At 41.3% G+C, this 11,284-nt stretch overlaps 1 long non-coding RNA gene across 1 annotated transcript; it reads right to left on the bottom strand.

Moving 5' to 3' along the window:
- Positions 1 to 268: 268 nt before the first annotated feature.
- On the bottom strand, positions 269 to 2,641 carry LOC126354941 (uncharacterized). Its single transcript, XR_007565414.1, has 2 exons — positions 2,558 to 2,641; positions 269 to 575 (listed from the first exon to the last, which is right to left on the bottom strand). It is a non-coding gene; the product is annotated as an uncharacterized LOC126354941 (long non-coding RNA).
- Between the last annotated feature and the right edge of the window lie 8,643 nt (positions 2,642 to 11,284).

The following is an 11,284-nucleotide window of genomic DNA, read 5'->3' on the forward strand; positions in this document are numbered from 1 at the left end:
GCTCTGTATTATCTGTGAGAAATTTAATTTTAGAAATAACTGGATGAGTAGGATGTTAACAGAATCTTCCGGCGGTTCTTGGTAGAACAAGATTATAATAAATGAAAAGCACCACAATTTCTGAAGATGGCCTCATAAGCCAAAAACCAGTTAACACAATAAAAGTAATACTGTAGAAAAAAGCAGACTGGTGCTTTTAATTTATTAAAATGAGTAGGAACTGGATTGGGAAAATGATGTGTTAATTCCGATTAAAGAGAAGTACACATAGTGATAGAAGGAGTGAAATTTATTGAGTGACTGAGAACATTAAGAATATAACAAACAGAGAGAAAATGGCCAGGAGGTGTTTGATTTCATTTCAGTGCCAAGTCGATAAATCCATTATTAACAGCTCGAGGTGATTCGGTCCAAGTTTATCCGTAGACATAGGGGTAGTAGTAGTACTGCTCGCTGCCACGGAGAGTCTCTCTGGGCTCAGCAGCCACTGGAATAGGGCCGGGGCGCGGGAAGGGCACTGGGCCAGGCACCGCCAGGGCTGCGCACACCACAGCCAGCACCACCAACAGGTATACCTGTGGAGAGACAATATCTCTGGTCAGAGATCGTGTGTAGCAGTACTGCTCTCTATCACAGCGTAGCTTTGAAGCCAGCGGCATCCTGTACACACACACACAAACACACACACACACACACACACACACATGCTCACACACACACACACACACACACACACACACACACACACACGAGTGATCGCGTGCGTGCTAACACACACAAAACCACCGAAACAAAAAGCTTATCTGTGGTTAGAGACTAGAAACATCCATAGGTTGTTATAGTAACAGCGTCTCAGCAGAGGACTATGACCTCAGCACTATATTTTAGAATATTTTATTTTATGATACCCATATTACAGTAACTTCTTTGTCGTTGGCCACGCTAAGAGTATGGAATTCTTTTGTGATGTTGTCGATAAATATAGCAGAAAAATACGACTAAATATTACATTAAAACAGTGAATCACGTTTGCTGCTACATCAGGTAGATTCCCGTGGACGAATACCCTATCATACAGGAGAAAGGCTGCTCGAAACATGCATCTTGGCACGGAAGCAGACTGGCGGAGGCATATTATGCTACGTGATTGCACCATTACTCCTTCACTGTACCATAATTTATCCCCATGTAAATACTTAAGACATGAGTCTCCTCTGCCATACTCCCTCGACTCACATTTTATGGGAAAGTAACGAATGTAACTTTCTTTTCCAAAACCATATTCGTGTGACGCCAAACAGTTGGCAGGCTAGATATTCAGGTGAATGTCCTTTCCATTTTTACACAACGCTATCAAGATTTTTGCAAAAGATTTCTATTCGGAGCGGTCTTCTTCACCTAAGTGGGGTGACGAGTGACAGGTGCTTGCGTGCCTACAAGACAGAAGCTTTTGTATGACAATGGACAGGAGGCCAGGAACTAGCTAATGCGTTAAACTGACGAACTGAGTTTGAGCAAATTTCCTGGATTTCCTCTAAACATTTGGCGACCTACAGATTTCGGTATCTTAGGTAGCTATCTTGTTCACCTATACAATCGTAGCACAGCTGGCCCTAGGTGTACTTCATTTAACACTTTCTTCCGAAAATTATTCTGTTGCCTCTTATTTTGGTTTTTGGCATCAATAAAATCCAACAAGGCTCAAATGACTTGCGTCTACACTTTCTACACAAAAAAGTTAAGACCTGCTTTCAGACTGAATCTTTCACTCAGATGCAGAGTGTGTGCCATTTTGAAATTTAGTATATTGTTTTGAAGGTTGTTTGATATGAGCTGAAAGGAGCTAACGGAGATACCTTGTTGGTAATTTATAATTCATTCCACGTATCAATGGCACGCAGCAAAGCCTCAGTTGTAAAGTGTGGGAATATTCGTAACTCGTCCACTAGAGAAAACGAGAAATCTTTAAGATATTTCAATATTTCAGTGCCTGTGTTCTTAAGAAGAACAATGCAACGTTGCTTCGGAAATGCTTGCTAGTCCGAAGGAAAAGGCAAAGCGGCGACTACAGTAGTTGTGAAATACAAGAAAAATATTCACAGCCGAGAATGTGAACAACCTTCAGCTGTCTAAGGGAACAACAACAATGAAAATTTGTGTTGTTCTGGGACTCGAACTCAGATTTACGACTTTACACGTATGGCGAACTTGACCGCTCTGAATGTGAACGTAAAGTGCCCTCCGCCACACACCATTGGGTGGCTTGTGGAGTATGAATGTAGATGTAGATGTAGAATGGCGATATTCATGCATTTTAAGTATTATTTATGGTGATGATACTAATATGTTGAAGTATTCACTGGTCGAACTCACATTACATGCTTTTAATACCTGCTGGTGGCACAACAATCAATTATTCTTGGTAGAACATTAGAAGCTGATTTGTGTATGAAAGATACATAAGCTGAGCCCAACACAATATTATTAAAAACCTTGACACATTCTACAACACTTTCATGAAATATATATCCCAGAAGACAGGCGAAGAAATACTTACGATAGCCTTCATGTTGTCTTCTGTTGTCGCTGCCAACTGATACCCTCAGAATGGCGCTCTGCGAATTTATACCCGCGGGGTGGTCACTGGGAGAGGGGACCTGCACTGCTCCAGGGAAAGGCGTGGTGGGTCGTCCCTATGACGTTACAATAGCCAGTACCCAGGTGTCGCCCCACAAGGAACCCAGTCACGAAGGTCACCGAGGTCAGTGAGTCACGACGTGCAGCTCTACGGAAAAAACGAAAAAAAAAAAAACGAAAAAAAAAACGAGGAAAGTTGTCTCGTCCAACAACTCCTTTGTTACTCTAAAAACTATAATTTGTGCGTTGATCACTCTTAAACGTCTTTAATGCTAATCGCTCTCTGCACAGGAAGGGTGATCAACAGCCACTGGCTGAGAGCCAAAAGGTTGCGGATCTAGCTTGAAAGGAAAGTACGCTGTTTTTTTTGTCTTAGGGGATGCTTGTATAGTGTGCATGAGTGGTGGAGACTGTCTTTCATTTCAACAGATGAATCCTTTCTTCTGAAATTCAGTCAACAACACCACAATTATTTTCAGCACTTAAATCAAATTTTGTTATTACTGATATCAATATCTCGCGCTTCAGGGATGTGGTGCGTGGCTGTCACGACTTTACTCTATGGTCTTTCTATCTAATGGCCTTCCTACATTCCTTTACCCTAATGTGTTATTTACTATATTCCACTCGCCTCAGAGGTCTTTCTATTTTTATCTTTGCTATTACTATCATTATAACTGTTATTATTATTATTGTTACACATTTTTGCCCAGAAGCCAGTGTTTCAAGTTGAATCAAAATCTAGTCATTCTTTAGTTGTGTTTCTATTTCCTTTCTCTTGTCTACTTTTCCCTGTTTTCTTCCTTTCATCTACTCTAACTCTGTTCCTTAATCCGCCTCTTTCACTTATCAGTTACCTATTGATTCCTGCTAGTTCTAAGTCTTCTTCTACTTCTTGAAGCCAACTTGGTCTTCTGAGTTACCTACATAGTTCATCGAAAGTCCCCTTTCAAAGTCTGTCGTTATCCATTTTACTCGTTTGCATGCGACCATAGAATGTTCGTTGGTGTTTTCTGAAAATCTCTCTTCTATGTGTTCGTATGATTCTTTGGTTGATCTCTTCATCCATATATTGTCTCCCTCTATTTCTAAAAATAAATTCTAATAATTTAATTAATTTATTTCTTTTTATTTATTTATTTTTGTCTCCGTGATACCTGATGCTCCTATTGTGGTAATTTGTGACTCACAGAGTGCAACTGTATTGCAGTGCCTGAGTTTGGACTGTCTCGATTTGTTTCTGTTATCACAGTGCGTCCCCGTCAGTTTGTATGCTTTCCTAAGTTTTTCTGTTCTTTTGATGTTGTACGCATTGTCTGATCCCCCCATTTGCATGTAGTCTCATTTATACTTGAATTTTTCCAATCTTTTATCTTTTCTTATTTGTTGTCGGTGACTTGTGTATTGTTCTTTTTTCAGTGTGCTGCGTTTTCTCGTACGAAGTCTGTAGGCCTGTTTAGGCAGAGATTTCATGTAAGTGTTCCAGTGCTTCTTGTCTGCTGTTGCTGAGAATTGCCAAGTCATCTGCAAATGCCAGGCATTTTACTAATGTTCTCTTTACACATGTTCTTCCTAACTTCATCTCTTCTTACTTTTCCTTACCATTGTTTGACGATTTTGTCCAAGATCTTGTTAAATAAAATCGGAGATAGTCAATTTCCATCTCTGACCTCTGCGTCTAACACGAATAAATGATTCTGAGGCTTCTCCCATAAGTTTTAGTTTGGATGTGGTGTCTTTGGGTGTCTGTTGTAACAGTGCCCTAGTTTTTTCGTTGCATTCCACCTTCTTCTGGCATTTCAAAGAGAGTCAATCTGTCTATGGTGTCTTAAACCTTCTTAAAGCCCACAAATGTGATTACAGTGTGGTTCATCTGCCTGACAGCCAGAACTACTCGTAAGCTGCAAGTCTGTCCCACACATGTTTTTCCTCTTCTGAAACCCACTTGGTATTCATTTATCTCTGTTTCAGTTTGTGGTTCTAGTCTGTTGAGTAATGCCTTGGAGAGAATTTTGTAAATATCCGGTAATAATGAGATACGTCAGTAGTTGACTCAATCTTGTCAGCTTTACTTACAGTCGTGAATTAAAGCGCTCCTCCCTTCCTGTGGTATTCTCTCTGTAATCCATATTTCTGTGAGAATTTGATGAATTTTCTTTGTTGATATTTTGGTTCTTGAGTTTCTTGCTATTATCATTGCTGTTGGATCACTCATTTTGACACGGTGCCGATGTAATGAAAATGGCCTCAACAATAATTTATCACTAAGTTAATTATTTTCTCGAAGAACTCTCTTTTCTATTCTATAGATTTTCTGTTCAAATACTACAGCTGTCGACGGAGGGAAGGATTCTGCTTTAACTCTTGTAGGCTCTTTGCTGTCGGATTTGGTGCAATACTGTTGTCGGATACTACTGCAGCCACAATGTGTGCATACTCCTAATTTTGCTGACACGACTTTTACCTCATCTGCCACATTCCTGTATTTCGCCTTATTCAAATGATTCAAGTGGCACTAAGCACTATGGGACTTAACGTCTGAGGTCATCAGTCCTCTAGACGTAGAACTACTTAAACCTAACTAACCTAAGGACAGCACGCACATCCATGCCCGAGGCTGGATTCGAACCTGCGACCGTACCAACAGCGTGGTTCCGGACTGAAGCGCCTAGAACCGCTCAACCACAGCGGCCGGCTTTCGCATTATTATCATTGGTTTGTCAATTATGGATGTTGGGTATAGCGGTGACTGTGACGTATTTGACTTGTTCACCTTCGTGGATCATTGTTATGACCGATTAATTACAACGATTTTTTTTTATCGGTTATTATACTGCTGCCCTAATAAGCTTTCAGTTTTTCATTTTCTGCAACCAAGTTCTGTATAGAGTTTTCTGAAATTGTGAAATGATGATATCTATAGTACGAAGTTATTTATATTATTATTGTTATTATTATTGTTATTATTATTGTTGTTGCTTTATTATAACCTTATCGTTATTATATATTAAAAATCACCTTTTCCCTTATAATGTGAAGTACATCGTTTCACTCTCTTGAGGGAGGCTATAACCACTATGGAGTCCGTCGTGAGGTTGCAGTTCAGGGAGCTGCACTGTCAGTTTAAATCTACATCTGCAGTTCAATAAGAAAGACATATGACATTATGACTGATGATGATCTCCTTTCAGTGCTGGATTACCTCACGGTCGTGGGTCATAATCATTGCCATAGAATCGAACATGATGAAAATGAAATATCTTCGGCAGACCGACAGGCATCTGCACCCATAGTGGTGGGTTACAAACAGTGTCTAAATAAGTTCAGGCGACTGAGCGTTAGTGGGCAGGAAGACTAAGAAACGAACGACCCTGAAGTCCTCACGGCGGAAGAAGAACCGTGACAATTGAAATGGCCTAGTCGCTACTGCTTTACGTGCCTACCACAAGCAATCACATGACACGATTCTGAATACGTTTCCATAAAACGTCCCAGTGCCATCGCAACTCTATAGATGACTATTGTTTTCAGTTGTGTAGCTTGGGTAGCGCCAGCGGCCTCATGTTGTTTCCAGAATAAAGCAGGGAACATGGCTGATAGTAGTCAGCAGTAGTCTTTCGCCACAAAAGTGTATCATCAGTATACAATAAGGGAAACAACTTCAGTACAGAATAAGGAAAACAGTCTGCCACACATATGGCTGACAGCCACTACCTCGGAATGTCACTGTTTAAAGGTGTTAAATGTGACAATATCGAAGAGAAACTAGTAACCAGGCTTTATTTGCAAACTGTGCTACTGGTCACCATAAACGATATGCACAAACCAGCGAATACTGAGACAGTGAATATACATACTTTTTTCCGAGCAGAAAAGCTGAGAAACACAACTCAAAAGGCAGAAAACATGGACGGGGACATCCTGAGGTCCGCTGGACAGGTAATGGGCAGCGCATTGTAGATGGAGCAGCAACGTACTGCTCGAGTGTAACTAATAAAGCTGCCAACCACCAACACGGCGTTGCTACCCTGATAGCGAAGTGTTTGATCAACTATGTCCCTCTAAAGCATATTTCTTCAACTAAATGGACACTTGAGTAACATAAATCTGACGTTCTTCTGTGCATCCACCCCTGACAAACGGCAGTAAGATGAAATTACATGGCTAAAGAGGGCACAAAAAGATCATGGTATCAACGTTATAATGTGAAACCTCAGTGCAAAAGTCTGCAGCGGAACGGTTGATAAGGTTGTAGGTCTACTTGCACTTTGCCAGAGTGATGACAGATGTCACAGCTTATGGTGGTTCTGTCGATACCATCAAATTGTAGTTACTAAAACTTGGTTTCAGCTGCCACATTGTCGCCTGCTCAGTAGACGATCACCAATGGACAGTTACTCGTAGTCAGTTACTTACACGTTCCATAAATTATCTGAATGATTCTTTTGTCGAGATTATGCAGAAAGAATCAGTTTACAGGGTATGTTACAAAATGGTTCAAATGGCTCTGGGCACTATGGGACTTACCTTCTGAGGTCATCAGTCCCCTAAAACTTAGAACTACTTAAACCTAACTAACCTAAGGACATCACACACGCCTATGCCCGAGGCTGGATTCGAATCTGCGACCGTAGCTGTCGCGCAATTCCAGACTGTAGCGGCTACAACCGCTCGGCCACCTCGGCCGGCGATAGAAGGTGTGATACAGAAGAAATGATTTTATGTTGGATTTAGAATTTACTTCGTTACCTGTCAGGCATTTTATGTTACTGGGGAAATGATCAAAAATTTTTGTTTATGCGTGCTGAACTCCTTTCTGTGACAGTGACTGCTTTAGTAATGGGTAAGATGGTCATTTTTCTCGTCTTTTGCTGTCAGTCGGGCCAACGGTCTTGCCGCTGTGGTAACACCGGTTCCCGTCTGATCACCGAAGTTAAGAGCTGTCGAGCTTCGCTAGCACTAAGATGCGTCACCGTCAGCCTAATGGGACACGGCTGTAGACAAAGGAAGAGAAAAGAATGCATGACCAACGACATCCTCATTCTAATGGAAAAAACATTAATAGTAAAACAGTTTACGACATTATTGAAAGCACCATCAGGAAGAAAGTAAGAGAAGCAGAGCAAGCAAGCGTAAATGAGAAACACAAATAGAAGAACTTTTCATTAAATATAACTATTTTCATTTGCATGAAAAGGTAACATTCCACAACAAAAGTAGTTGGCATTGGCAAGAAATTCATTGCAGATAAAGCAGAGCGTAGCACAGTGAGGAGCACTTACATTTCAAAACATTTCACTAATGAGATTTTCACTCTACAGCGGAGTGTGCGCTGATACGAAACTTCCTTGCAGATTAAAACTGTGTGCCGGACCGAGTCTCGAACTCGGGACCTTTGACTTTCGCGGGCAAGTGCTCCGCCATGTGAGCTACCCAAGCACGAATCACGCCTGGTCCTCTCAGCTTTACTTCTGCCAGTACCTCGTCTCCTAACTTCCGAGCTTCACAGAATTTCTCCTGCGAAGAGCACTTGCCTGCGAAATGCAAAGGTCCCGAGTTCGAGTCTCGGTCCGGCAACAGTTTTAATCTGCCAGGAAGTTTCATATCAGCGCACACTCCGCTGCAGAGTGAAAATCTCATTCTGGAAATATCCCCGAGGCTGTGGCTAATCCATGTCTCCAGAGTGTCCTTTCTTTAAGGAGTGCTAGTTCTGCAAGGTTCGCAGGAAGAGTTTCTGTAAAGTTTTGAAGGTAGGAGACGAGGTACTGGCAGAAGTAAAGCTGTGAGGACGGGACGTGAATCGTCCTTGGTTAGCTCAGATGGTAGAGCACTTGCTCTCGAATGGCAAAGGTCCAGAGTTCGAGTCCTGGTCTGGCACACAGTTCTAATCTGCCAGAAAGTTTCGTTTCTCTAATATTCGTGAGACGTGTAATAATGCTCAATGAGAACTGCAGAGGTCGGAAATTGTGATGGAAGAATTTAGGGAATGTTTAATCTGGTGAAATATGAAAAAGCTGGGCGATCAGGCGAGGGGAAAGTAGAGCTTATCAAAATTGAGGATATTCATAATACAGACATCCCCCTGTAGGCTATTAACCTTATTTACAATACTAGGAACGTACAACAATGCTGTACTATTACTTTTGTGCAGCTCATCACGAATTGCACTCCTGTGCCAACTTCTTTATTTCGGACTACCCCTTGTAACCTACTCCCTCAATTATTTGCTGGATATATTTCAGTCCCTATCTTCCTCTACAGAAACCCTCTATAGCTCCCTCTAGCACTACGGAAGTTATTCTCTGACATCTTAACAGATGTACTATCTCTGTTCCTTTCCGATTTTTCGCGGAACCTCATCATTCCTTACCTCATCAGCCCCTTATTCGTCAGTGGCAGCACGTCTCAATTGCTTCGATTACCTTCTGCTCAGGTTTTCAAACAGCCCATGTTTCATTACCAAACAATGCTGTGCTCTAAACGTACATTCTAATAAATTTCTTCCTCCAATTAAGGCCCATGTTTGACACTGGTAGACTTCTTTTGACTAGGAATACCATTTTTTGCATTTATAGTCTGCTTTTCATGTCCTTCTTGCTCTGTCCGTCATCGGTTATTTTTCAGCTTACGTAGCAGAATCCCTTAACTTCGTCCACTTCATGATCATCAATCATGATGTTAAGTTTCTCATTGTTCTCATTTCTGCTACATCACATTACTTTCGTCTTTCTTTGATTTACACTCAGTCTATGTTCTGTACTCATTAGACTGTTCATTCCATTTACCACATCATGTAATTCTTTTTCAGTTTCACTGAGGACATCAATGTTATCAGCGAATCGTATCATTAATGAAACTACCTGGCAGATTAAAACTGTGTGCCCGACCGAGACTCGAACTCGGGACCTTTGCCTTTCGCGGGCAATTGCTCTACCATCTGAGCTACCGAATCACGACTCACGCCCGGTCCTCACACCTTAATTCTGCCAGTACCTCGTCTCCTACCTTCCAAACTTTACAGGAGCTCTCCTGTGAACCTTGCAGAACTAGCACTCCTGAAAGAAAGGATATTACGGAGACGTGGCTTAGCCACAGCCTGGGGGATGTTTCTAGAATGAAATTTTCACTCTACAGCGGAGTGTGCGCTGATGTGAAACTTCCTGGCAGATAATATGCTTTCACCTACAATTTTAATTCTACTTCCCCTACGCTTTCTTTTCTTTCCATAATTGCTTCTTCATTATGTGTAGGTTGAACAGTAGGAGCGAAAGACTACAATCCAGTGTTAAACCCCCTGTAATCCGAGTACTCATTTCTTGGTCTTCCACTTTTACTGTTCCCTCTTACCTCTTGTACATATTGTGTATTACATGTCTTTCCTATAAGTTACTAATACTTTTCTCAGGGTCCTGGACATCTTGTACTATTTGACATTGTCGAATGGTTTTTCCAGGTTGGTAAATCACATGAATGTGTCCTGATTTTCCATTATCAGTCGCAACGTCAGAATTGCCTGTGTGGTTCCTTTACCTTTTCTAAAACCAAACTCATCGTCATACAACCCATCCTAATATATTTTTTTTCCTTCCTCCTGTATGTTAAGCTGACTGTGATATAATTCTCGCACTTGTCAGCCCTTGCAGTCTTAGGAATTATGTGGATGATATTTTTTCCGAAAATCAGGTGATATATCGCCAGATCGCACATTCGACACTACAACGTGAATAGTCGTTTGTTTGCCACTTGCGTCATTGATTTTAGAAATTGATCTTAAGTTTTCCAAAGCTCCCTTAAATTCTGATTCTAATATTGAATTCTCTATTTCTTCCAAATCGAGTTATGTTTCTTCTTCATCAGACAAATCTACGCCTCACAGAGCTCTTCAATGTACTCTTTCCATTTATCCGCTCTCTCCTCTGCATTTAACAGTTCAATTCCCGTTGCACACTTAATTTACCACCCTTGCTTTTAATTTCACAGAAGGGTATTTAGACTTTCCTGTATACTGACTCAGTCCTTCCGACAATCATTTCGATTTCGATTTCTTCACATTTTTCATGCATCCATTTCGTATTAGCTTCCTTGCGCTTCCTACTTATTTCATTCCTTAGCGACTTGTATTTCTGTATTCCTTGAACCCCTGAACATTTCTGTACTTCCTCCTTTCATCGATCAACTGAACTATTTCTTCTTCTGTCGAAGGTCTCTTCAAGTTACCTTCTTTGTACCTATGTCCTTCATTCCCAATTGAGTGATTTGCCCTATTTAAAGATGTCCATTACTTTTCAGCTATACTGCATATTGAGATATTCCTTATTGCATATCTGTGGCCACAGAGAACTTCAAGCGTATCTCTCCATTCGTTAGTGCTTCCTACTCTTCATCGCTACTAAATTGTGATCTGAATCTATATTTGCTGCCGACCGGAGTGGCCGAGCGGTTCTAGGCGCTACAGTCTGGAACCGCGCCATCGCTACTGTCGCAGGTTCGAATCCCGCCTCGTGCATGGATGAGTGTGATGTCCTTAGGTTAGTTAGGTTTAAGTAGTCTAAGTTCTAGGGAACTGACGATCTCCTATGCGACCACACTACTTAACCTAACTTAAACTAACTTACGCTAAGGGCAACAAGCACACCCATGCCCGAGG

This window comes from Schistocerca gregaria, chromosome 3 (assembly GCF_023897955.1).
Source record: "Schistocerca gregaria isolate iqSchGreg1 chromosome 3, iqSchGreg1.2, whole genome shotgun sequence".
NCBI lineage: Eukaryota > Metazoa > Arthropoda > Insecta > Orthoptera > Acrididae > Schistocerca > Schistocerca gregaria.